Source organism: Saimiri boliviensis, chromosome 1 (assembly GCF_048565385.1).
Source record: "Saimiri boliviensis isolate mSaiBol1 chromosome 1, mSaiBol1.pri, whole genome shotgun sequence".
Taxonomy (NCBI): domain Eukaryota; kingdom Metazoa; phylum Chordata; class Mammalia; order Primates; family Cebidae; genus Saimiri; species Saimiri boliviensis.
The window spans coordinates 238,786,122-238,812,975 of record NC_133449.1 but is presented as its reverse complement, the minus strand read 5'-3'; the positions used below and the strand labels follow the sequence as shown (position 1 = coordinate 238,812,975).

The following is a 26,854-nucleotide window of genomic DNA, read 5'->3' as shown; positions in this document are numbered from 1 at the left end:
GAGCCTCAGGTGCTTTATTTATAAAAGGAGGACAAATACATCTATCTCATCAGGTTGTGAGGATTCGACTTAATATTATGTAATATGTGCCAACCATGTAACTCAAGGCTTGTTACACAGTAAATAAGCGGAAATTGTAGCCACCACAGTAGCTATGCCCACACATTTTGAGGGGCGGTATATTTGGCCTCCCAAAGGTACTTGAAGATAACTATGTGGTGTACATATTATTTTTTAAAAAAATTAAAAGGCACGAAACTAGGAAAATAATTTGGGCTTGGGAATTTCTCATTGTCCTTTGAGACAGCTGGCAAAACCTTGAAATGTCTCAAGCTCAGGGACAGGAATTTCTACCCTAGAGATAGACATTACCTGTCTGGCAGCTCCCAAAGACAGAGCAGAGGGCCTGGCCACCCCAAGAGACGACTTCTCCCTCCCAGTAAGCTGAGGGCATCCCATTCCCTGTCCTTTCCCTCACCTCACCCTTTTCCACCCACCAGCTCCCCTCCCAGCTGTGAGAGCCTGCAGGAGCCTGCCTAATCTGAACTTGGAGGCTGCTTTTTTGCCTTTAAAATGCCTTGCCCAGCTTAATCAGTAACCAGCGATCCTCTAACTGCCGGTTAGTCTCCTGCCCTGACATGAGCTCCTTCTCCTGCCAGCCGGCAGATGTGACTTTTTTAGGAAGATTCAATTCCCAGCCTTCGTCCTTCCTGCCAATGACAACTTCCCTCTTTGAAGGTTACCTGTCGCCGGCATTCTTGAGCATGAATGCAAACTAAAGAGGGTGCTTGTCCTGACCTTGGAGAAGCACATCATTCTGTATATGAGTTCTAAAAAAGCGCATTTGACATTTGCTGTCTTATGTGTGTCAGGACTGAGAAAAGGAAGCCCCACATGGCGGGATACCCTCTTAGGTCCACGGTTCTGGCTTGTGAATGGCACTTGTCAACTAAACCTTACAATGATATTCAGCAGGCATGATGTGAAGGAAATGTTAATGAAATCCTGCCTAACCGAAGGAACACATTTGAATAGAATCAAAGTCATATGTGGGATTTTTTTTCTCATATACTGTCTTCTCTGCATACATTAACCTTTTGCCAGCTTTAAAAAAAAAAAATAAAAAAGGCACAAAACTAGAATGAGTCACTTATTTAATCATTCTTCAAACACTTATGGAACACCCATTATGTACCAGACCCTGGTACTCAGAATAAAATATTGAATGAGATACATATTATTTTAGGCAAATAATCTATTATTCAGCATTTTATGGTGAGAACACGACTTCTCAGTTTGTTAAAAAATAAAGTATTTCGAATGACCCTTTGCTTCGTTTGAAAATAGGCAAAGGGAAAGGTGGAGCTCTTTGAAAGAGCAAACAGAGTGTTACTTTAGCTAGGACAGGCTGTGGACTTGTGAAAATTTTTTGAGCAACAAAAGTATGTTGGGTTACGGGAAACAGTCATGCAAGCAACCAGAAGGGATGAGATGATCTTGGGCACTCTTTCAGGCGAGTGCCTAGACATGCCATTGTTTGTGAAATTGTCTTTCCAGCAAAAAGAACCTAAAATGGCAAAGCGAGGCTAGTCCTTTCTTGTCCAGTCTCTTCCTCACTGCCTGACACCACTCACAGAGAAATTCAGCTGAGCAATGCTCTGCTGACAGTGGTGCGAGGCACTCCACTTAGCAGAAGCTTTCTGATGCAGAGCTTTTAGAGCACTCAAGGACTTGCTCTGTCATCATCGTAAGTGCATGTTTCCATTGCTGAGTCAGAAGAATGAAATTGGAGCTGGACCAGACACAAATGGGTGAGTCAAATGAAAGACTTGCTGCAGAGCAGGCCGCGCTGCTGCTAAGATTGCTGAGGTGTGGTGTGGCGAACCTCTGCAAATGCCGAGGGCACATTCATTCATGCGACAAATGGATATGAAACATCTTGCCTGTTTTGAGAACTGTCCTAGGTCCTAGGGGCAGAGCATTCAACCAAACAGACAAGGCAACACCCACAGGAGGCTTATATTGTAGTGACCATAAATGAATGGTAAATTTAAATTATAAGAGTGAGGGAAATAACAGAGGATGAGCTAAAGAGTAACTTATAAAAAAGACTTACATTGGTCCAGACTGTATTGCAGATAACAGAATCCACTCTAGCTAGTTTAAGCAGAAAGGAATTCCATGTAGGGAATTCAGTGATTATAAAATTGTTAGAAGGGCTGGAGGAGGAGGCTCTAGACCAGGCGTCCCCAAACTACGGCCCGGCCCGTGGGCTGCATGCAGCCCCCTGAGGCCATTTATCCGGCCCCCCACCGCACTTTAGGAAGGGACACCTCTTTCATTGGCAGTCAGTGAGAGGAGCACAGTATGTGGCAGCCCTCCAACGGTCTGAGGGACAGTGAACTGGCCCCCTGTGTAAAAAGTTTGGGGACGCCTGCTCTAGACTGACCTCTCAAGAACAATTCCCAGCCTATGCACAGTCTGTCATAAGAAGCTGTTGTATGGTGAGTTCTAGAGATATCTGGAGGAGGAAAGGCTGTTGTATTAGGTAAGGTGCCATACCCCTGCTGACTGCAGGACCATACTAGCCCCCAGTGCAACCAAAATAGCTGACATTTCTTTTGCAGAAGCCACTGAATCAAGAAGCTGCCTCTTCCTGCTACAAGTCATAGCCACAGCAATGACTGCTTGCTCCAGACTCACACCACTTCTGCCAGCAGAATGACACTTGGTCCTATCAAAATGGAGATCCCGTGAACCACAAAATCGATGCCTTGCACATTGTTGGTGGAAACTAAATCATTTTTCTAGTATCCAAACTTCAAGACAGTCTGGCAAATGCGAGTTTTAGCTTTGCATTCTTGATATAGGATAAAGAAGTTTGAAGGGATGTTAGACTACCCAAGCCATAGCAGCTACTGAACCGCTTTGAGGATAGTCAGGGCATGCCTCTGGGGTAGGTGACATTTAAGCTAAGACCATGTGAAGGACTGATAAAGAAACAGTCCAGGAGATACAACAGTAACAACTCTGGACTTAGTAATTGGGGGCAATAGAGAACTTAGAGAAGGTAGCAGAAGCTAAATCAAGCAAGGCTTTGAAGATCATATTTAGGAGTTTGGAGTTTAATCACAGTGCAAGAGAAAGTTTCATGAAGGGGATTGGCAAAATCTGATTTGTATTTCTAAAAGAAAATTCTGTCTGCAAGGTGAAGAATGAATTATCAAAGGGCAAAAATTGAGCCAAGAAGGAAAGACAGAAAATTATTGAAGATTAGAGATGATGATGCCTTGGGCTAGATGTTGTCTGCAGAGATAAAGTTGACACTTTCTGTATGTTTTTTAGGGAAAATACAGGGTTTCAGAATGAATTAGATGTGAGGAGTTACAGAATGAAACATTTAGGATTGCTTCCATGTTTCTGATCTAAACCAAGGGTAGGTGATATTTCATTTGCTGTGTTGAGGAACAGTGGGTAGAACATGTCTACAACTGACCAAAACACACAATTCTTGATGTTTAAAAGAGATCCGTCACATAGGCAGGATGGAGGTAGACTCAATCGGAAATCTTCAGGTTTTACTCTCCCAGCTGGCCACTAATTTTATTCTTCAGATTATTCTTGAGGCTCTGGAGAAGTGGGTCTCCAACTTTAGGTACATAAGATCCTGACACAGGTGGGATCCATACTTAAGGACACGTGGAGTAGTATAGAATTGTTTGGGGGACTGCTGTCTTATCTTCATGAGGAATAAAAGTCATAAAATAAAGAGTCATTTGGAGATAAAAAGCTGAGTTCTGAAAAGTGATATAAATTTAGGACAGTGGTAAGTCAAAGCCTCGTGCTGCCATTTTGGCACAGCAAAATAATCCTCAGGTCACCTGCCCTCATGCCTGTCCCTTTCTTACCTCTATTCATTTCCATCACTAAAATATTTGCTAGAATCACTAGCATAGGATGCTTACTGGGTTTTAGGAACTAATAATGAAACGTTGAAATGATGTTTAAAAATGCAGATTACTGTCTCTTTATAAATATAAATACTGTAAGTGATCAGCCTGGGAGTCACTCTTTACTTGGAAAAACCACAGCTCCAGACTCTGCTAGAATCTCTTCGACAAATAAATAAACCAACAAAAATTTTAAAATCTCAGCAAGAGACAGAAGGGGAGGCCACGCCTGGGCCCTGCCTCTCTTAAGCAATCAGAGATCTTAGAATAGCTCTGTTGCTGAGGCAGAAGCAAATCATCTTTTGCTCTCCCTGAGCATTAAATCTTCCACGTCTTTAGTACCCTCCGTGAGCATACTGGTGCCAAAGGAGAAAAAGATTTAATTTCATGTTGCTGGTTTTCACAGTTCTGCAATTAATTAGAAAAGTAAAAGGAGGGGGTTAAAATCATTTATTCGACCCACTTCAAATCATGCCAAACTACAGAATAAAACAATTCCTAACTTGTTCCCAGCTCCTACACCTCAATCACTTTCAAGGAAAGTGCTTCTGAAGGTATTTCACACTTACAAATGAAAATATTTTGCCAACATGGCCACTCTGAGCTCTGCAGAAAAGAATTTTGGAGTCGTTCTCCTACCCGATAAAAGACCTAAGTATATGATATCGTAAACTCAAGAGTAAAGTTGCCAGCTGTCAAACTGAGGATTTGTGGGTGACAGAGACAGATACCCAGTGCACTCAGGAGTTAAAGGTTAAATCAGTGGAATATATCACTTGATAAAGGGAAGTTGGTGTATATAAAAAGAGAAATTGAGTTTTGAAGGATTCTATTTAATAAAATAATTGGTTAGTAACTACATGGTTGACTGAATTTGGCCAGTCTCCTTGTATTGGAGCCATCAATTTGGGCTCAGTTTCCACCATTGGTCCTCCTCTCTCTGGCTGTGCTGGGGTCTCTGTTAAGTGCTTATACCAAAGGGTAGGGAGGAGGACGCAGGAGGGACCTGAGCCACAATTTGTTAATTTCTGTCACCTGTTAGGAAAATGGATTCACATGGAACTTTTCTTTAGAATCTCCTGGTTCTGAGCAGATGGCAGATATTTAATACATGTCTCTTGAATGTGTCAATGAATCACGGTATCCATCTGGTACGGGCAAGTTCAACACTGGGCATTGCGGTTTCTGCTGTAACGTGTATCCCACTTCTGTCTTACTGAGAAAAAGCAGTGGTGTCACAGGAAAGACCCTCAGTTAAAGAGACAGGCCTGGATGATTATGGGTAACCTCAACCTCTTTTCCAGAGACTGATTTAAAAACTGGTCGTGTGATCGTTGATTCTGGCCAGGGAGACAGAAAAGAAATGCTTCTGGAAATATTCATCTGGTTCTTCAGAGAGAGAGAGAGAGAGAGAGCAATAGGAAGCTGGTTTTCTCTTCCTTGCTGTGTGGGAATAAGGAGGCTTGCGCCCTGCAAAAGCTGCTGGCAGCCATTTTATGAACACAAGGAAAGCAGCCTGAGAATGAAGCCAAGGACTAAGACAACAGAATGCAGAAGCTGAGAGAACCTGACCCTTTGATGATGTTTTTTAAGTCATCGAATCAAACACAAAGCTTCCTCTACCTCTGAACTGCCTGTTATAAGACCTAATAAATATCCTTGTTGTTTAGCCACTTTGAATTTTGTATCTTGCAGAGAAATTTAAATGTGAAGACTGCCCCATTTTCAAAAGCAGGTTTTGTAAAGTATCTAATTATTTCAAATATCCAGTGTATCTTTCTTTGAAATGGAAAATCAGTAATTGATATTTCTAGAATATCTTTAACAGTCCCTTCTCACTATGAAGCTGATTTTCTTTTTCTTTTTTTTTTTTTTTTTTTTTTTTTTGAGATATTGTCTCACTCTGTTGCCCAAGCTGGAGTGCAGGGTCACCGCATCTTGGCTCACTGTAACCTCCACCTCCCAGATTCAAGCGATTCTCCTGCCTCAGCCTCCAAAGTAGCTGGGATTACAGGTGTCTGTCACCATGCCTGGCTAATTTTTATAATTTTAGTAGAGACAGGGTTTGATCATGTTGGCCAGGATGGCCTCCATCCCTTGACCTCATGATCTGCCTGCCTTGGCCTCCCAAAGTGCTGGGATTACAGGCTTGAGCCACCACACCTGGCCCCCTGTAAAGCTGATTTCTTAAGAATTAAAAGTTTACAAAAGTAATAGGAAATCAGGGCCAACAGCAGATAGCTTCAGAAATTATGCTCTCATTTATGTGAGTGTTTGAAAGCAAATCTTATACTCTAAGTGTAGTTTTTAGTTCATGCCATTTGGTTATATTTAGATGAATCTTTTTCTTTTATGTTTTATTTATCCCTGGAAATTTCTAATCAAAGCCTATACAAAAGCAACTTAAACCAGGTTATAAAATGGAAAGCCCCACCCAGCTATGCCCCCTGCTCTGTAATCAATTACCCCTTCTTCCACACATCCAGTAAAACACCCATTCTCTCACTGGGTGATAACTGGGTATGAGATTGTCCATTGCAAGATAGGATAGCTAATAAGAGTGTGGACTCAAATCTTGACTGTGTAATTTATTAGCTGTGTGTCTTTGGATGAAATATTTGACCTCTACGAACCTCCATTTATCCTTTCGTAAATGAAACAGTAATTGTATTTACTTCATTATTACCATTGCCATTATTATGTGCATGATCCAGGATAACTGTGCATGAAACACTTAGCATAGGGTCTGCCGTATAGAAACAGCTCAAGAAATGTTATTAATATTCACTTTGAGGTACAAGTGATCGATGAGTTTTACCTGAAGGGAAGATGCTGGCATTTTTAAAGTGCAGCTTGACAACCCAAATTATTAACTAAATGAGTGGGGTTTCAGAGAGTGCTGTCTAAGCCAGAGCAGGTGGTGTGGGCTCCTCCTCTCCAGGTACCTTCCTAACACTGGCCTTCTGCCCCCCTGGCATGGACTTAGCCTGCAGCCCTCTCCCTCCACAACACTCAAGAATTAACTCTGATTCTTTCTCATGAAGCTCAGTGTAGTTAAAAAAAAAATTGTAACAGAGTATGATAATGACATCATAGCTTGATATAGAAACTCTCAAAGTTGTCTTTTTAAAAATCTGGAATATAAAGAATGACTAAATTCACAAACAAAGGAAAAGGGAAAAAAGCAATAGAACCTGCTTGTGTTGGTTCAATTCTAAGACATTCAAGAAACTGCTTAAGGGTGTGGTGGAAACAGCATTGCTGTCTCCAGCTCAGTGTGACCTTGTGCAGGTCACAGCATCAGTTGGGACATCAAAAGCCTCATCTCTCAGATGAAGAGCTTGGACAGAAGCCAATGTTTTCAACCTGTGCTTCCTAGCACCTCTTCAGGGTCTGTTGTTGGTGTGAGTGAGAGGGGAGGGGTGGAGTGGGGGACACAGGAGCATACGGAGCTAGTCTTTGTGGTCCCCTCATTGGCTCTAACCACAGCAGTTTCATGGTCACCTGTTTTATCTACTGCTTTTCTTTTCTTATTTTCCTTTTTGAGACAGAGTTTTCTCTTGTCTCCCAAGCTTGAGTGCAATGGCACCATCTCTGCTCACCACAACCTCTGCCTCCCGGGTTCAAGCAATTTTCCTGCCTCAGCCTCCCAAGTAGCTGGGATTACAGGCATGCGCCACCATGCCTCACTAATTGTTGTATTTTTAGTAGAGACGGGTTTCTCTATGTTAGTCAGGCTGGTCTTGAACTCCGAACCTCAGGTGATCCACCTGCCTCTGCCTCCCGAAGTGCTTGGATTATAGGCATGAGCCACCATGCCATACTCTATCTACTGCTTTTCAATAAAAAGTTTAAGCAAGCACACAAGAAAGTTTAACTCGATAGGCTCCCAGGTCCCTCCCAACTCTGACTCTCCAAGAGTCCCCTCACATGGCTCTGATCCCCAGCACTCCCAGCCCAACCCAATGTTTCATTTCCACTAAACGGACAAAGGGGTGCTACCAGTTTTGCTGCCTGCACACTCTTTGTGTACCAGGAGGACCCGGGAGACCACAGCTTCACTCTCCTTGACCAGGAAACCTAGAGCAGGTATTAAGGAACCCTACAGAGCCCCCTGATGAGGAGAGGTTGTGAGAACAGTAGGAACCTGATCCTGAGAGCAGAAACAGAGGTGCTTAGTCTGGCTGAATCTTTGAGGTTCCTGAGTGGAGCTTTTCCTGAACCAATTTTCTTTTCCCCATTCCATCCCCAGGGTGCCCAGAGAAGAAAGGCTAAAGCGATCATATCTGATCACTCTCCATACATTTAATTTATGTGTGTTCCTCTAACTTCTTTCAAAGCCCTCGTAGAGTCTGAGAGAGAGCTGACAAGTCTAAACGCTGTTGACTATGTAAAATTAGGCTTTGTTGGTCAGAAATAAGGATTTGTGACTTTAATTTTTATCAAACAACAATAATATATTTTTCTTTAGACAGCCCATTTGTATAAATTCCTTAATTTTTTCTTTTATTAAATTATGAAGTAGTTCAAGCATACCAAAAAGTATAGAAAGTAAGATAACAAACATTCATGTATTCACCACTCTGTTTTGTCAAAGCTTAAAATTTTGCCTTATATCTTTAAAGCTTCCAGGATTTTTTAAGGGAAAAAAAATTAGATATGATGAAAGCTCCTGTGTGTCACTCCCCAATCCCATTCTTCTGCTTCCCACACTCCCCTCTGCAGAAGGAATTACTATCTTTAATTTGGCGTTTTTCACTTCCAATTATGTTTTCATAATCTTCCTGCTCTATATATATGTTATATATTCATAAACAAATATAGCATTATTCTGTAACTTGATTTTTTCTTTCTGGTTCACGATTTTGCTTTTAAGATCCACTTATGTTGAGACATACAGTTCTAGAAGGATCTTTTGGCTTCCCTAGGCCACACTGGAAGAATTGTCTTGGGCTACACATAAAATACACTAACACTAACAATAGCTAAGCTAAACACACACACACACACACACACACACACACACACAAAAATATCTCACAATGTTTTAAGAAAGCTTACGAACTCAAAGCTATGCCACATAGCCATGCTGGGCCACAGGTTGGACAAGGTTGCTCTAGAGATCATGTTAACTTCAGTAGAATATAACTTCGCATGAAGAAACCTCAGCTTACCTATTCTTCAGTAAATGGAAATTAAAGCTGTTTCCAATTTCTATCCATTACAAATGATGTTACACTGAACACACCCACATGTGAACACATTACACTGTAGTAGAGAATCACTGGAGTGAAAATTAACCATAATTTAAATTTTATTTGATATTGCCAAACTGCTTTCCAAAGCGGCTTCAATTTATACACCCACCAGCAAATTATGAATATTTTCTTGCCCCAAATCCTTATCATCACTTGAAATTGGAATACTTCTCCATTTTTACAAACCTGATGGATATGAAAAATTATTTTACTGTAATTTTAATTAACTTTTCCATAATCACTGAAGAAGTTTTACAAATTTTCAAATGCCTATTACCCATTCATGTTTCAAATTCTGCAAATTGCCTGTTCTTATTTCTTGCCTATTTTTATGTTTGTCTTTTTCTTGTTTTATGTGCATTAAGTATTATAGATATTATTCCTCTATCATTACATATATTACATATATCTTCTCTTATATATGATATGTCATTGCATTTTGTTTAAGTGGTCTTTGTCATATTAAACTTTTAATGGACTCAAAGTTATCAGCATTTTCCTTTATGATACATGGTTTTCAGGCCTTGCTTACAAAATCCTTCTCTACCTCAAAATCATAAAAGATATTACTATATATATTCTTATAAAAGTTTAGTGTTTTATAATTTAAACATAGCCAGTTTAATTGAAATTGAAATTTTATACACGGAATGTGGCAGAAATGTAATTTTATCTTTATCTTTTTCCATGTGCCTTACCTAGGGTCACATCCTTTTCCTGGGAAATCCCATATGCAAAGACTGATTGGCAGGGAATAAAGACTCGGCCCCATTGCACAAACCTGGGACAACTCTGAAGAGTCATCCTAGTTCTAGAGCTCTCCTACTAAGGTCTTCATTTAGATTATATCTCAGCCCATCTTCTCCATTCAGTTCTGTTCTTTGCAGTCCTGTCCACAAATATAAACCTCAAGAACATGCTCTAATAAACTTCTAGCACATGAATCCCTATCTCAAAGTCTGTTCCCTAGAATAGACACAGTCCATGAAAACAGATGCTAAAGAGGAGATTTTAAAGTCAAGTCATTCTATGTCTGATCGACAACCAGGGCCCATTACCATCCTGGCATAAGGTACTGGCAAAATTGCTAAAACTTCCACCAGTGGTAAACCAAGAAGGTATTCTGATGAAAGATAATACACAAAAGAATGTGATTTATCAGGCATTTGAGAAATATTGGACAAATTATAACTAGAGAAACAGTGGAGTGCGTGGCTATAGCTAAGATTTATTAATCCTTTGAAAAAGATGGCAAAAGGCTAATAGAAATTAAATTGGTAATTAACAACTACATTGAAAGCCAAAAGATCTTCATTGTATCATATAAAGTAACTCTCATATCTTAGAGTCTGAGGAAAGGGTGAAGGAGGAATGCTGAAGACCAGACCCAGGACTTAACCGTAGGAGTAGCAAAACGCCAAAGAAAATTAAGCTTTCAACTTGCACAGGTCACCTATGTAAGTTCAGAACCTTTCTTGGGAAAGAATGAACCTTATCACAAGGATGCAGACATGTGAATTAATGTACCTCAAACTGTTAAGCCGCACCCCATGCCTCTGAACCCTCTGAGCTTGCAGAAGTGACCCACCCTCCCTGTTAAAGTTTACTTCTTTCCCTCTTACTTGCAAAGGTGAAGATGTCTCCCCTCTGCAGGACAGCATGCATCCCCCTTGGGATCTGCCTCTACTTACTCTCCTGGCAACTAGGATAATAACTAAAGTCAAGTCACAAAATAACTCATCCAGGGACATGCTGAGCCTGATAAAGAAGCAAAGAGAACATGCCAAAAAGGAGCTGCAGAACCTAGCAAACATGTCCCAGCAAGAGACCAGGAGAGTATGCACCGAACTGGATTCTGAGGATGCTGGCTCAAGGGAGGCAGAATATCAAGTTAAAGAAGGAAGAATGTATTGATTTGGGGGCACTCTGGCAGGACGCAGGATTTAACATAGGTTCTGATTAGGGCCCTGGGAGATTTTGCAAACATGCTGCTAGGATGGCTCCCAGAGCATGAAAAAGTGATGGCCCAGCAGGGGTTCACACACTACAGTTTGCTGGCCAAATCTAGCCTGTGGCTGATTTTTGTACAGCTCACAAACTAAGCATGCTCTTCACATTTTTAAAGCATCGTAAAAGATAAAGAAGGTAGGCAAACAAGGCTGTTTGTGTCCCACAAAAGCCTAAAATATTTACTATCTTGCCCTTTATAGAAAAAGTTTGCGCAACCCTGGCCCACACTAAGTGAAGGCAGAAATGCCTGAATTGCCAAGGTAGAAAGTAGAAGAAATTATTCAAAGAGAGAAGTGGGCATACAAGAGCGGGCATGCCATATAAGACTAGAAAATCTGCAAGATGATTATCCTCCATAGGAGGGCCCAAAGCAACAAAGAATGTGCTCCTGTGAGGGGACCAGCCTCCCTAATTTCAGTGGTGGCTCCCCCTGGAGGCCAGGGATGACAGTAGCAAAGGCCATAACAGAACTGGGCTCTTTGATAGTAATGGGAATACCAGGCTCCTGAAAACAATAGATGAGTGGCACTTAACTGTTAAAAACCCAAGGTATAAAATTCCCATAATAAATAGCAAGTTTGGAATGGCAGAAGTATCAATGATGATTATCAGAAGACAGGGTTGCTGTTCTATAATCTGGACAAGGAAGACCATAATTGGCATCCTAGTACTTGTGTACTTCTTGGTAATTTCTTGTTCATTTTCATGGTAAATGGACAGTATAGAAATCCTGGCCTAAGAAAGGCACAAGTGACCAAGATCTCAGGCCTCTCAGTCATGAGGATCTGGGTCATTTACCAGGTGGGCCACTGAGACTAGCAGAGGTGCTAGCTAAGGGTTAAAAGGATCTAGAATGCATAGTAGGTCAAGGATCAGAGAGTGTCAAAGGCTATTAATGTGTATCCTTTGTAGCCCCAAGACCAGCTACAACAATAAGAACTGTAGTAGTCCATCTCACTAATCTTCCTCTTATAACTCCCTCTGGAATCCTGAAAGAATGGCTCCCAGAATAAGTAGATCCCAGTACCTTCAAGATCCCACTTTAGAAATGAAAAACTTATTCCTCTACATGCATGAAGTAGTGCCAGCAGCTAGATCTCATCTGTCAGCCCTCTTAAAGAAGTGTCTTGGCAGAAGAGAACTGCCAAGCCCACAGTCACATTCCTTCCCCAGGCATTCTCACGCAACACTGGTCAACATGGGCATACAAAGACCTGACCTCCTCACCCTAACTTGCAACAATTCTGAAGGGACTTGCCAGCTTCAGATCTCCCCATGGGGTTTTCTAGGACCTACTTCAGAATTGCATTATAGCTCAACTTTTCCCTCTGCCCAGTTCTTCTTCATTCCCTTTCTTTTCACAGGTGTTGTTATTAAGAGCATTACACTAATCTCCATCTTAGAGTCAGTTTCCCAGGGAATGCAACCTACAACGATCTTTTATCCAACAATTGCATTACTTGAATTATTTGATAGTTTCTCTTGCATATGTGCATTGTTTGAAAAATAATCAAAATCATTTTCTTCCTTTTCTAGTTCTTACATCTTTCATTTCTTTTTCTTGTCTAACACCATTGTCTAGTACCTTTAGTACCTTGGTGAACAGATGCCATAATGACCGGCATTCTTGTTTTCTTTCTCTTTTGAAGATAATACCATAGAGTATAATGCTTCCTCTTAAATTTTGGAAGCTATCCTTTGTCAACTACTTCCCCCTTATTCTGTTTTGCTAAAAAAATTTTACTATCAAAATACATTAAATTTTGCCAGTGCGTTTTACCCTTCTATTGAGGTGATTATATATTTCTTCCCTTGTTAATATGCTTAATTACATTAAAAGAGATTCTACTGTTAAATCATCTTCATATTACTTAGTAAGCCCTATTTGGTTTACACAACACAGATGCACACACATACATATAATGCTCATAAAGATATAACTGGATTCTGGCTTGCAAATATTTCATTTACTATTTTTGGTCTTATGTTCATTACTGATTATTGGTCTGCAAGTTTCCTTTTTTATAGTAACTTTTTCTGTTTCTAGTATCAGGTTTATCTGATTTTCTCTAAATGTTATACTAGTCCCATAAAATGAATAGGAGAGCATTCACCTTTTTTATTCTTTGGAACATTTGCATATTTGATAGAACTCATCTGTAAATGAGGATTTGAGATGTATAGGTGTGTGTATATATATGTGTAGATAGGAATCAATTTTTATAAAATATTGATTATTGTTAATGATTATCATCTGTTTCCTCTTGAGTCAGTTTTGGGACATCTTGATTTTTCTATGAAATTGTCTGCTTAAAGTTTTTAAGTTTATTGGTATTTGAGTAGTCACGATATGCTCTTTTTATTTTTTAGTTATCTACTGCATCTTATCAATGTTTCCTTATTTACATATAAAAGATTTGTGCTTTGCATCTTTCCTGCCCAAGTTATAAACAAATTGAGAAAACAAATAAAGGAGTGTCTTTATTACTGGTAAAGTCTAGGTGGAGGTGTTAGCTTAATATGAGAGCCAGACTTAGACTCATTTGCTAACTGATTAAGCAGAATTTCCCAAAAGGGCTGCTCTGGTAAGATCTATGGCATGCAGGAGCAGAGGAGGCTGTCCTGACTCCAGATAGGTTTGCTCTGGAAAAAGAAAAAGGGCAGGACTGAGTTGAGTAACCTCAATTTATTCTTCTCAGATCTACCAATTAGATGCCTTTCTAGAGACAAAGTGCATAAAAGAGCACAAGGAGGTCAGTTCTTGGATTTTCGTGAACCATCCTATTTCAGAGCTTTTTATTTGATTGGTTTATGTTCCCAGCCTCAGGATTTTCTTCCTTTTGATTCCTGTGGGTTACTATGTTCTTTTACTAGACCTTTAATTCATAAATTTCTAATTTTCTTCGTTGCTAATGGAATGTAATTGGTAGCTGTAAAGTCTTCTATTAGAAGAGCTTTCTTTATTCGTTGCTTTGTCCTTTCTTTGCTGGTTTGGAAGTTACACATTTAATTTCTATTCTTTTAATGGTTATCCTTAAAGTCTTAATTTGCATACTTAACTAAGTCTAAAGTTAATCAGTATCTCTATCTTCCTCCAGAACAATACAAGAACTTAGAACACTTTAAATCCAGCCAGTGCCTTTACTGTTTTACATATTACTTTTGTGCAGCTTTTAATTATTCCTTGTCTTTTTACCTCTAAATCATGCCATTGTTGAAATTTTTATTTTATAGAGTCAATTCTAACTTAGATTTATCCCATGCTTACTAATTTATTTGTTCATCATTCCTACCTGTATCTCACTCTTAATTTCTGGATTTAATATGTCAATGTAAAATTCTATATTCAGCCAAATTATCATTCAAGAGTGGAGGTAAAATAAACAAAATTTTATCTAGGCATTTTGAAAATATTTGTTATTGAAACATTTGTTGTCAGTTCTTATAAGTAATAAACTGTGTCTTTGTTATTGTTTCTGAGATTTCCACTTTGTCTTTTGAGTTCTGAAATTGCTTTTCATCAAGTCTATTGGGTTTTTTAAAAATTTAATCTACTTGGGATTTGTTGTACTTTCTGAATATGAAGACATAGATCTACCCTAATTCTGAAAAAGTTTTAATCATTGTCTCTTCAACTATTACCTTTCTCCTTCTCCCTTTATTCTTTCTTTCAGGAACTATGTTTAAAATATATAAGCTTTTCAATTCTATTCTACAATGATTTTTATGTAACTTACATATTTCCCATTTTTTATCTTCAATGTTAGTTTTTGGATAATTCTTTTAGATCTACTTTTCTGTTTATTATTTCTCATCTCGATTGCATCTAATTACATTTTATTCTATAAGTTCTAAGATGTTTTGTTATTTTGTATATTTTTATTTTTTATAATTGCTTGATTTTTTCTATTTTAAATTCCCAGTTATATGTCTTTAATAATTTAAAACATTATTGTAATAGCTTCTACACAGTGGCGCTAATATCTTAAATTATTGGCAACTATCTAATTCTAAATTGCTTTCTTATGTCTGGTAAAGATAGATTTCTTGTGTATTTTGCAACAGAATATCATGAGCTCATGTTCAGCAGGCATTTATCTGTGAGAATCCTATGAGACCCAGATTAAGGGTTTATCCCATCATATCAGTTTTATGTTTGTTTCTTCCAAGCACCTAGGAAATAGCTCTTTTTATAAAGATTTCTCATTTTGAAAGCTTCCCAGTAGTGCAGGCATAATAAAATCAAATGTCAAACAGACACAGGTCCATGGCAGATGTTTTCTCTTGTCTTTCTAGCAGTATCTCATTAACACATAGAAAATAAGTGAATCGTAGGAATCTCTTTCCATTTTCACTCATAGTGGATAAACTATCCTCTTTCTTACCCCTTTCCCAATCTTCAGGTACAGCCAAAATAATTCCCTAAATAGCAGGTTGGGTGCGTTTTTTTTTTTTTTTCCTCTAGTAATCATCAGAATGTTTTCCACTAAGAGGAACTGTATTAGTGCGGTTTTCACACTGCTATAGAGAAACCTCGAGACTGGGTAATTTATAAACGAAAGAGGTTTAACTGATTCACACAGAGTTCAGCATGGCTGGGGAGGCTTCAGGAAACTTACAACCATGGTGGAAGGCAAGGAGGAAGCAAGGGCCTTCTTCACATGGCAGCAGGAGAAAGAAGTGCAAGCCGTGGAAATGTCAGATGCCTGTGAAACCTTCTGATCTCATGAGAACTCTCACTATCATGAGAACAACATGGGGGAAACTGCCTCCATGATCTGTTCACCTCCCACCAGGTTCTGCCCTCAACATATGGGGATTATAGGGATTACAATTCGAGATGAGATTTGAATGCGGACACAGCCAAAACATATCAGGAACTAATTGGCTAAGGCAGAGTTTCCAAAAACAGAGCAGACCCATACCCCACTTTAAAAGCAAAATTTTTTATCAGCTTCAAGGTTGACATCTACTAGCATATTAATGAGGAAAGTCAACAGGAAAAGAAAAAAAGGAGGAAAATAGAGGGAATCAGAGAATTGATGTTTCTTGAGCACTGATAATATATCAGTCTTCAAAACCACTTTTCATGGCAGATTTTCCCTCAATGTTAAGATGCTGCACAGCCAGGACTAGGATCTAACCAATGTCTCCCTGAATCCCTTCCTCAGAAGGGACGTCCATGAGCCAGAAAAGGGGACCCATGGTAAACATCAAGAAAACAGCTTCAAGTGAAGGATAGCTTTAAGCAGGTAAAAGTGCTGTTTCTAAATAGACCAGGGGGCTTGCTCTTTTCATAAACCCTACTTTTGCCCATTAGTTCCTTCTGGTCATATTTCCCCATTTCAATTTTTCATTTCCTATCCTCTCTAACCACACCTTCTCCATCCCCCACGTCTCCAATGGTAATCATGCTGATTCTCTAGGCTGGAAAGCTAAGACCATAATAAGGAGGGAGCAAATGGTACAAGAAAGGTTTTTCCAAACCTCCCAGTGTCAAAATATCTGCAGCATTCCCCCTGGAGAAGGACTTCTTTCCCTGAAGGCCAGATATACCTGTGACATACAGCTGCAAGATAATGTGATTCCAGGATTCAGGCCTTCTGGTGCTCCAGGACATTTTTAAAAATCATATAGTCATCAAAAAGCTCCACTCCCAGCTGTGTGGAAAGTGACTCTGCAGCTCTCACTTAATTTTGGTTGCATTACCTCATTCTATACATCATTCATGACAAGTAAGGAACCACAGGGCTCCCTTTGCTGAATCTTCATGTCCTTGACCCAGCTCTAATTTACTTGTCCATTTACTTCATAAATGTGGTAAATCCTGTAGCTAAAAGAGGTTGTGCAGAAGTTTAATGCAGTGGGTCCTTGCCTGGTTGCCACAACAAGCAAAAGAAGCCAAGGCAAATAGGAATCCTGACCTACTACCATGTTCTCGTCCTTCCCGTGTGATTCACATTGCCATCACTCTGGCAGCTAGGAGGGAAAGGGTGAGAAGACAGGAGATTTTTAAAAATTGTCTTTGGATGGGCTATTTATGTCTTTCAACCTGGTACTTTTCCTTGAACTCAAAGAGAGCACCAAGACAGACTGCAACGTGACTCCTCTACCCCACATAAATGAATACATTTACACTTCATCAGCTGTTTGTATTGGGAAGGAACTAGGAGTCTCCATGTGCTTCATGGGCCTGTATAGGTTTCCTTCATGTCAAGGCAGAAGCTTAGGGGCACAGGGCCTCAGGCCTGAAAGTGAGGCAACACCTAGTCATTCCCCAGGAGAATCGTTCTGTAAGGATTTTGTCTGGTTTGTAAACACAGCTCTTCCACCAATCTTCATCATCAGAACTTTATAACTCTTTTACAATGAGATAATAAGGAAGGAAAAGATTCATTCTAGACATGCTAGAAGAGTAGCAGTATTTGGGGCTGGAGTCTGCAGATACCTTGAAATGAACCAGGAATTCCAATCTGTCTCAGGATTCAGACACAATTAGATAAAGGAAACTTCTCAGCCAAAGCTTAGACCCATTACAACCTTGTGTACCCTTTACCCCTGCAATAAAACATTGTTAGAACTGAGGGGCTAAAAGACGCTGAATCATCAGAGCAAGATTAGATCATGATCACATACTGTGCCGAAACCAAAACGCAAATGTAGACATTTTAGAACGGGTTTCAACTTCAAGAGTCAAAGCAAACGAAATTTTATATTTAACTAGGAATTAAGCATAAATTCTATTTCCCCAGAATCCCAGTAACAGAGGTTTTATTTCTCAAGTGTTTGGGGACACTGTACAGTCTTTGCTTGTGAGCTGCCACAGTAGGATAAATATGCAAGACATGAAGGCACCAAGATTGACTGGAATTTCTCCCAAATTATGCAATGCTCCTTGAAAACTAAAAGAAGAGACTAGCAAAAAGATACATATTACTCCATTTTAAAAGGATTATTTTTATATTTGTTTAAGGAAAAGGGAGCCGGAAGAGGAGTTCACTCAACTAGACCATCTCTTGAGTTATCTTCTCATAGAGGCCAGCTAATCTGGTATATCAGTCTTGCTTTCCGCCTACACATGGGTCCTGCTGAGCTCCTTAATTCTTGTATTATGGAGATTTGAAAACCAATCGTTAAAGAAAATATCAAAGAAAGTCTCAAAGTCAGCTTAAGGTTAATTTCCCGCAAGAAATTCTTGGCTTTTCTTCTTTCGGTGCCTCCCTGTCCCCACTTCTTAATTGCCTCTGTCTTCCTCCAGCCTAACCCCAGCTTGATCTTTCTTACCACAGTTTGCCCCAGGACTGGCAGCACAGACAGGATAGTTCTTTAAGAATATAGAGTTGACTATTAATAGCAGTGACACAGACCATTGAGAGCCAAGGCAGCCAAGCAAGGAAATCTGTCAGCCTGGATTAGCTTTCCAGCACCTGGGAGGTAGGACTAATTTATAAGTAAAAATAGACAACAAAAATGTCTGGCCCTTCACAGGCCCCTGATGTCTGAGAAGGCTTGCATGGATCCAAGTCCAAGGGCTTTTTCCAGCTGTCCTCCAAACCTAGCAGCAAACTTTTTTAAAAAAACTAGAATCAACAAAAAGAAGGCTTGTTTCAGTCTGAATCAAAATCCATGCCTATATGAACAATGTACTTTTTTCCATGGATTTCTGACCACTTAACTAGGTCCCCAATAACCTAAAAGAAGAGTCATGTATGTTACAGAACAGGGCAGGATTCACTTATCAAGGTTTTTAATTAGTTATTTACTAGAGTACAGTTTTGCCTTCTTCTTTCCTCTCTGGGCCTCCAGGCATCCCTCATGAGAGGGCTACACTTTCTGTACCTGAGGTCTAAGCCTCTACTTCTCAGCCCTGGTAGAGTTCCTTTGCTCATCACAGAATGGACTGTGAGAATCAAATCAAAATCTTTTGAAAGAAGTTTATATTTTAGAGGAACATGTTGAGGTTAATCTACTAAGTCTCTGTGTTCCATAAGCCAAAATTCGAGCTGCATGCAGACACTTGCTGCCAAGTTTAGAGGTTAGGTGACCACATAATTTATTTTGATCAAGTAATGGAATTATGAAATACTCAGATAGGCCCTATTCGTGGGGCCCTATAAATTAGGTGACTTTGTACTGCAATAATCTCTGTTCCAGAGAAGTTTACAGTGCCATGGCACTGAAAATCTTTTTTCAAATATCTCAGGTAATTGTGTGTGTACACACACACACACACACACACACACACACACACACAAACACACACACACACATCAGATATCCCTGAGATGTGGCAGTCCTGTTGTGTAAGCTAATACAATTGGCCAGAGCATTTTCTTATGCTATCCAGTCTTTCAATTCCCATCTCTTACCTTCTAATTATACCACCTCCTATTATAAATAAGTCTTTTTTTTTCTAGGGTGTCAGGAACTAGTAGACTCTTGCCAGCCCCCTGTTAGCCATCCATACTTAGTTCCTTTAATCCTTCCTCTAACCCAATTCCCTAAGGCCTCCTCCCCTCCAACTACCCCTTCTCCTTGTGCTTCTCCAAATTCCTTAAGAATCTCTGCCCCTAACTCAAGCTTTACGAAATCAAAGTGATATTCCAGATGCTTGCTCACTGAGGAACGGAGAGACCAGCTGTCACCTCTGCTCTCTGTTACTCCGTGACTCAGGATACGGTCCCAAAATAGGTCTGGCCTTTCATGCCGCCCTCTCTCATTGCAGTCTGGCTTCACGTTACCTGTCCACCATCACCCCAGTTCCCCTTTGGCATTCCTGCTTTCCAGGTTTCTCTTCCCCATGAAGTGTACATGTTTCAGATTATTTCCATTCAAACATGAATATGCCACTGGTCAGCACTCCCAGAAAGAATGTGTCTTACTTTCATCCTGGTTTGGAATTAGCCCCAACGTCTCCATGAACATTTCTACCAAAGGAGCTCTTATAAGGCCTTCCAATCTGGAAGGAGAAAGTAAGAAAAAAAAATTATTCATGATTTTAGATTCCATTAGTACTTCTAACAATTTTCTGGAGAAAGTAACATAGCATTCCAGGCAGGATCTGCCTCAGAAAAATATTCGACAGGCTTATGTACCACACTGGAGCTAAAGAGAGGAAGTTTTTCCCTACTAAAGTAAATTCCCCTGAGCTTACATGGAACGACCATGGGCTTCGTGGTGCTTTGTTGCTTGGGAACCCTGCTTTCTTCTCTCCTCCTCCCCCAGAATCTGTCCTACTCTCCCTTCTGGGAACTCAGCTATGGCAGGTGGCAGGAAGGGTGTCCAAGGGGACGGAGGGGCTCCACCCTCCTCCAGGAAAGCGCAGGGGCCCACACTGTGCCCTGGGGAAGTCCAAAAGGCCCTCATCTCAGGAACTCCCAGACTCACAGCACTAATCCCCACGGCTTCAAGGGGAAAGAACATTCCTATTTTAAGAGCTCCCGGGTAACGTTGTGTTCACTGAGATCTGAGTCACTGCTCTTCTTTAAAGTTTTTGAAAGAAGTCTATTTCTCAGCCATTAGCTTTGCATGTTTTTATTATGCCTCAATGATCAACTGGTTTGCCACAAAACGTAAAAAGGGTTAGTAAAGGAGTGGTAACCAAGGAAGCCATGGTGTCTAGAAGTGCAATAATAGACAAGGGCGGAGCTAAGAGTCAAATAAGATCTAAAAATAAGTCACTAGCCATATCCCACTTCCTTTAACACACATACACAGGTACCTAGAAGAGAAAAGTTTAAACGAATTCATAAAGAACACTGAAATTAACCACAGCCCACCCTGGCCCAAGAAGTGTCCCTACCCGCTTAATTAACAATCTTGTAAGCAATGAGGATATTTCATTGTAAGCTTATTTGCCATTACAATACTTGAGGCTACAGAACCACCATATCAGCCATTACAGTAATTACAAAAGAAGGTCATATCACAACCATGGCATTTGTTAGCCATTGTGTAAACTACTGCAAGGGGAATGTGAGTCCTTCCACAGAGTTTGCCTAAAAAAAAAAAAAAAAAAAAAACCATGCATTTCTTCCTTATCAGCAACCTACTGTTTAGACAATTTAATGTTTTCACATTACCATCAATAATAAAACAGCTAATATTTATTGTACCTTTATATATAACCCATTATTACCTCATTTTAATCATTACAACAACCACATGAAGCATCCCCTTTCTACAAACAAGAAAACAGAGGTATAAAGAGATAAAGTAACTTGACTAAACCACACCATTAATAAGTGTTAAAGTTTAAATTTAAATTGAGTTCTTCCTAGCTAGTCACCTCAATAAATTAACCACATTTTATACTGTTATTTACAATTCAGAATTTGAATGCCGTGAGTTCCAACCTTATTTTAATGGCAAATTGTCTTTCTCCCAGCTAGTTAAGCTGAGTTTTCACATATGTAAATGACTTCTATTAAAATCCAATTTGTACTCTTTTCTCAGACTTCTATATTTAATATCACATTTTGGGTGTGGCTCAGCAACAAATGAAGGTAACCCATTCAGAAAATAAACACCCAGTTTCCTCTTCATTCTTTTTCCTTTGAGAAAAAGAGTAGCTGGATCTAAATAGAATGACCCTGGCCCCAGATTATAAGTTTCCATTCCTTGGGACTCCCTTGGTATCTGCAGTAGTTTACCAGGACTGCCATTTAATAAAGTATCACCTACTTGGTGGCTTAAACAACAACAATTTACTTTCTCACTTCCGGAGGCTTAGAAGTTTGGCAGTGTTGGTTTTTTCTGAGGCCTCTCTCCTTGGCTTGGAGATGGCTTTCTTCTCCCTGTGTCTTCACATGGTCTTTCCTCTGTATGTGTCTGTCTTAATTTCCTTTTCTTTTAAGGACAAAAGTCACATTGAATTAGAACCCACCCATGTCACCTCATTTAATCTTACTTCCCTCTTTAAAGATGCCCATCTCCAAATACAGTCACATTCTGGGATACTGGAGGTTAAAACTTCAACATATGAATATGGGAAGCAGCAATTCATCCCATAGCACTATCTTACAAGATTGTCTATGTGGCATAATATAAATGTCTTTGATCCTGACAACCAGGAGGTTAAATCACTGCTTTTTCTAAATGCTTTATGTTACCTCCCTTTGATGACACAAACAAGATTTTCCTTGACCAAACCAAACCATATTTTTTATTCAAGCACTGGTATCAGCAATACCAACCGTATTACAGTTTTCATCTTAAAAGATATCATTAATTTTATTTGTAAAGAAAATCTATCAAAGATGTATTTATCAGTTATGAATTATCAATTGCCAATTAATAAAAATAAATTCTAGATTTTTTTTTAAATGCGAGGCCAAAAACATCTTAAATTGCTATTGTTATACACATGGCACTTAAAAGTGCATCACCTCTAGTCAAGATAGTGCCCGAAATAGCCTACCCCAGGCCCTCAGCATATGTCTCATTCCTGGTCATCCCACATGAAGATTCAAATGACCTGATAAGAAGTGATTCAAATGTGTATGTTACATCAGTGTAGAAGCTACCACTTATGGAATACCTACTGCTTTCCCATACTGTGCTAGATGTGTTATATACATTAAACCATTTATATGTCAAAATCTCTGTGGGAGAGATATTACTGTCTCTGCTTTACCAGTGAATAAACAGAACATTAGAGAGATTAAGGAAATTGGCCAACGTCACATAGTTGGTCAGGACAGGTCTTAGATGTGACTGCAGAACCTTTCTTTGTTTTTGCCACCAAATGTTTCTTCTTTGACTTCTTAAGAGACATAGTGGTGGAGTCTACATGGCTCAATGACTCAGTAATGCAGAACTTTTCCTAGGCCATAAAAATATCTAATCTGGTCTCACCAACTGTTAGTTTGGATAAATAAACTGACAACAGTATCTTTGTTTCTATGTTTTAGCTGAAAAATAAATCATGAGGTATTCACCATCAGAAATAAAATCTACATCTGTCTTTGGGGGATGATGAATAAGGTTATGTAAAACAATAGATCCATCTATTTTTCTAGAAAAAGTTAATTATATTGAGCAAACTCAATTAGTAATAACAAGCTGCTATGTGGCATCTCTGGGACTGTGGTATTGCATTCTTACAAAACACTTATTTCATTGTTTAATTTTATCTGTTTTGTGTCCTGGCTTCCTAGTCAAAATGTGCTGAAGGCAGGCAGGAGCCTTTTCTTCTTTCTTTCTATTGTCTTGCAATGCTGATCACTGTCCCTTGCACAGAGCAAGTGCTCATTAACATTTCATGATCGGCTTTGAAGTCTCTACAAAGTGACCACCAAGAGAAGCACCTGCGGGATGGGTAATAAACCTCAGTTGTACAACAAGGTGGATAAGAAATCCCTCAAACCACTCCCCAGACCTTTTATTTATAAACCCAAAATGTCTGAGTGATGGCTGATGGTGCTGCTGAGGAGTGCTTTTGTAGTAATTGTGCAATTCTATTTATTTATATAAAGTAGGGGGTGTCACAATCTTAACAGGTCCTAATTGGGGCCCTGAAGGCAGTTTCAAACAAAGCAGGATTCTGTGTGGGCTGCTCATCAATGCACCTGAGTGATCCCAACTGAGCAGTGAGTCGGGCCAAGCCTAGCGGCAGAACTTGAAGTACCTTCCCCTTTCCCCCTATTGGTCATGTGTCTTTTTTCTTAGCAGGACCTCTTTATCTTGACCAGAAAGTAGATTACTGAAGTTATACAAACAAGCAAAAAAGCAAAGTACCTATAGCTAGAGCCTTACTCTAAGAACTACATAAAGAGCCACATTATACTTCTTTAGCTAGCAGTAAAAATTAACAATAACTCAAAGAAACATATAAGTACACTGAATACTTAAGACTGAGCCACAGGGCCCCTTGGCAACTGTCATGGAAACCCTGATGCCAGAGATAAAGAGGCCTGTCTCAAAGGAAAGCATTGTCCTCAAAAGATAGAACTAACTGTGAGAACATGATTGGATAGATACCAGTAGATCTGGTCCCCAGGACAAAAAGCCATTCTCAGGAAGCCTGCTATGATGAACAGAACCTTTTTTTTAGTCTGGCATCAACTTTTGGTTCAGGATATTTGTCTTCAAGTCTGCCTTTGGCCCTTATATTTGTCCCAGAGTGACTCTGGGCACCTCTTCTAGAGCTTTCTATACCTCAAAGAACTAAGAAAACTACAAAATTATTCAGCCTATGGAGAGCAGGCTTTGAGAATGGCTAACTGACGGAGATGAGCTTATGGATTTACTGATCCTTTAAGGAGGCAGAGATATTGCGATGTGGAGTTTGAGGCAATTTGAAACCAAATAAGCCCCAGGGATTGAGGTGGCTTCCCCTGAGATTTTTGGCAGCTTGGGATGTCTCAAGACTGATATGAAGCTCCTACTCCTTTGCCTAGGGAGCCTTTGGCTGCATCACAGCCTTAGGTTGGTTAGAAATGCATTAGCATCTAGCAGCAGAAGCAGAGTTGGAGGGCAATTAGCTACTATCCCCTACCCAAATAGGTCTCTCTGCTAAAACTCCTCTAAATCTGAGTTATCCTTCCTCAGAAGACGCAGATGTGCATAAGACACTGATTTAGGTTACGGAAGGAGGCCATGAGTTTGGATAAGCAAAACAAGTATAAATAAGAAGAAAATGCAAAGTATTTTAGAAGACAAAACCTGGACTACCCAAGCCACCACCAGTAATGCTTGTGAATGCATTATCTTAGTGTGAACTCATTATACGGCCTAGTACCAAGCATTCCTCCTAAAGTGAAAGAGGACACTAGAGCCCCAGAAGTGAGTCACATCAAAGCCATCACTACACAGCTAACCCACCCCTTTCATCAAGCAGAAATGATTCCATATGAGCCATAGCTTCTATGATCTCATTAGAAAAGATATTAAAAATCTGCTATTCCTCTAGGAGGGAAGATTGAAGCCGTGCCACAAATTATTTCACCCAGGACATTTTGCCCTGACTGGATGAATGGTGATGGGGAAAAACTCTCTCTCTCCATGGCAGTTTTCCTTAATCCTTTTGGGAGGGTACTTATGTGATGGAAAATGACATACCTCCTGATGTGTGTCAGTCCAGGGAAAGGCCTAAACTTAGACTTGAGACACATTCATTGCAAGTAAGCAGCTGGGAAAATGGGCCTGCACAGACTAAAAGTTCAGGAGTGGATCTGGTTTAGTGCACAGATGAACTCAGGACTCAGATAATATGATTAGGGCACGGCTTTTTTTCCCCTTCAATTAGGCCTGCCTTCTTTGGTCTCAATTCCCATATGGCTGCATGATGATACTGGCACCATGGGCCTCTCAGCCTCTCAGCATACAGGTCCTGCACACAGAAATAAGAGTGCTATTCCCAGTAAAAGTCTCAGACCATCTGATTTGGTCACATGTTCACCTTCAAACCTGGGCTGTGGCCTGGGTCATATAGCACTGAGGAATGAATCATATATACCCCAAAGCCACATGAACTGAATTAGAAAGGGGGACATCAGGCTATGGATCATAAAAAGAAGTGGTGCTGAGAAGAATGCATATTATATTGATTTGGGGTACAGAGTTCTGTAGATGTCTATTAGATCCACTTGGTCCACAGCTGAGTTCAAGTCCTGAATATCCTTGTTAATTTTCTGTCTCATTTATCTGTTTAATATCGACAGTGGGGTGTTAAAGTCTCCCACTATTCTTGTGTAGGAGTCTAAGGCTTTTTGTAGGTCTCTAAGAACTTGCTTTATCAATCTGAGTGCTCCTGTATTGGGTGCATATATATTTAGGATAGTTAGCTCTTCTTGTTGCAATGATCCCTTTACCATTATGTAATGCTCTTCTTTGTCTTTTCTGATCATTGTTGGTTTAAAGCCTCTTTTATCAGAAGCTGGGATTATAATCCCTGCTTTCTGCTTGATAAATCTTCCTCCATCCCTTTATTTTGAGCCTATGAGTGTCTTTGCATGTGAGATGGGTCTCCTGAATACAGCACACAGATAGGTCTTGACTCTTTAACCACTTTGGCAGTCTTTGTCTTTTAATTGGGGCATTTAGCCCATTTACATTTAAGGTTAATATTATTATGTGTAAATTTGATCCAGTCATTATGATGCTAGCTGGTTATTTTACCCATTAATTGATGCAGTTTCTTCATAGTGTTGATGGTCTTTACAGTTTGGTATGTTTTTGCAGTGGCTGGTCCTTTCCATATTTAGTGCTTCCTTCAGGAGCTCCTGTAAGGCAGGCCTGGTGATGACAAAATCTCTCAGCATTTGCTTTTCTGTAAAGGATTTTATTTCTCCTTCACTTATGAAGCTTAGTTTGGATGGACATGAAATTCTGGGTTGAAATTCTTCTTTTTTCTTTAAGAATGTTGAATATTGGTCCCCCACTCTCTTCTGGCTTGTAATGCTTCTGTAGAGAGATTCACTGTTAGTCTCATGGGCTTCCCTTTGTGGGCAACCCGAACTTTCTCTCTGAAAGGACCTCTTCAAGGAGAGCTACAAACCACTGCCAAAGGAACTAAGAGAGGACAGAAACAAATGGAAAAACATTCCATGCTCATGGATAGGAAGAATTCATATCATGAAAATGGCCATACTGCCCAAAGCAATTTATAGATTCAATGCTATCCCCATCAACCTA

At 39.8% G+C, this 26,854-nt stretch overlaps 1 long non-coding RNA gene across 2 annotated transcripts in view; it reads right to left on the bottom strand.

Annotated features, from left to right (window-relative positions):
* LOC141581078 (uncharacterized) overlaps positions 1-26,854 on the bottom strand; it is a 675,731-nt gene that overhangs the window by 340,596 nt on the left and 308,281 nt on the right. The window lies entirely within an intron of this gene.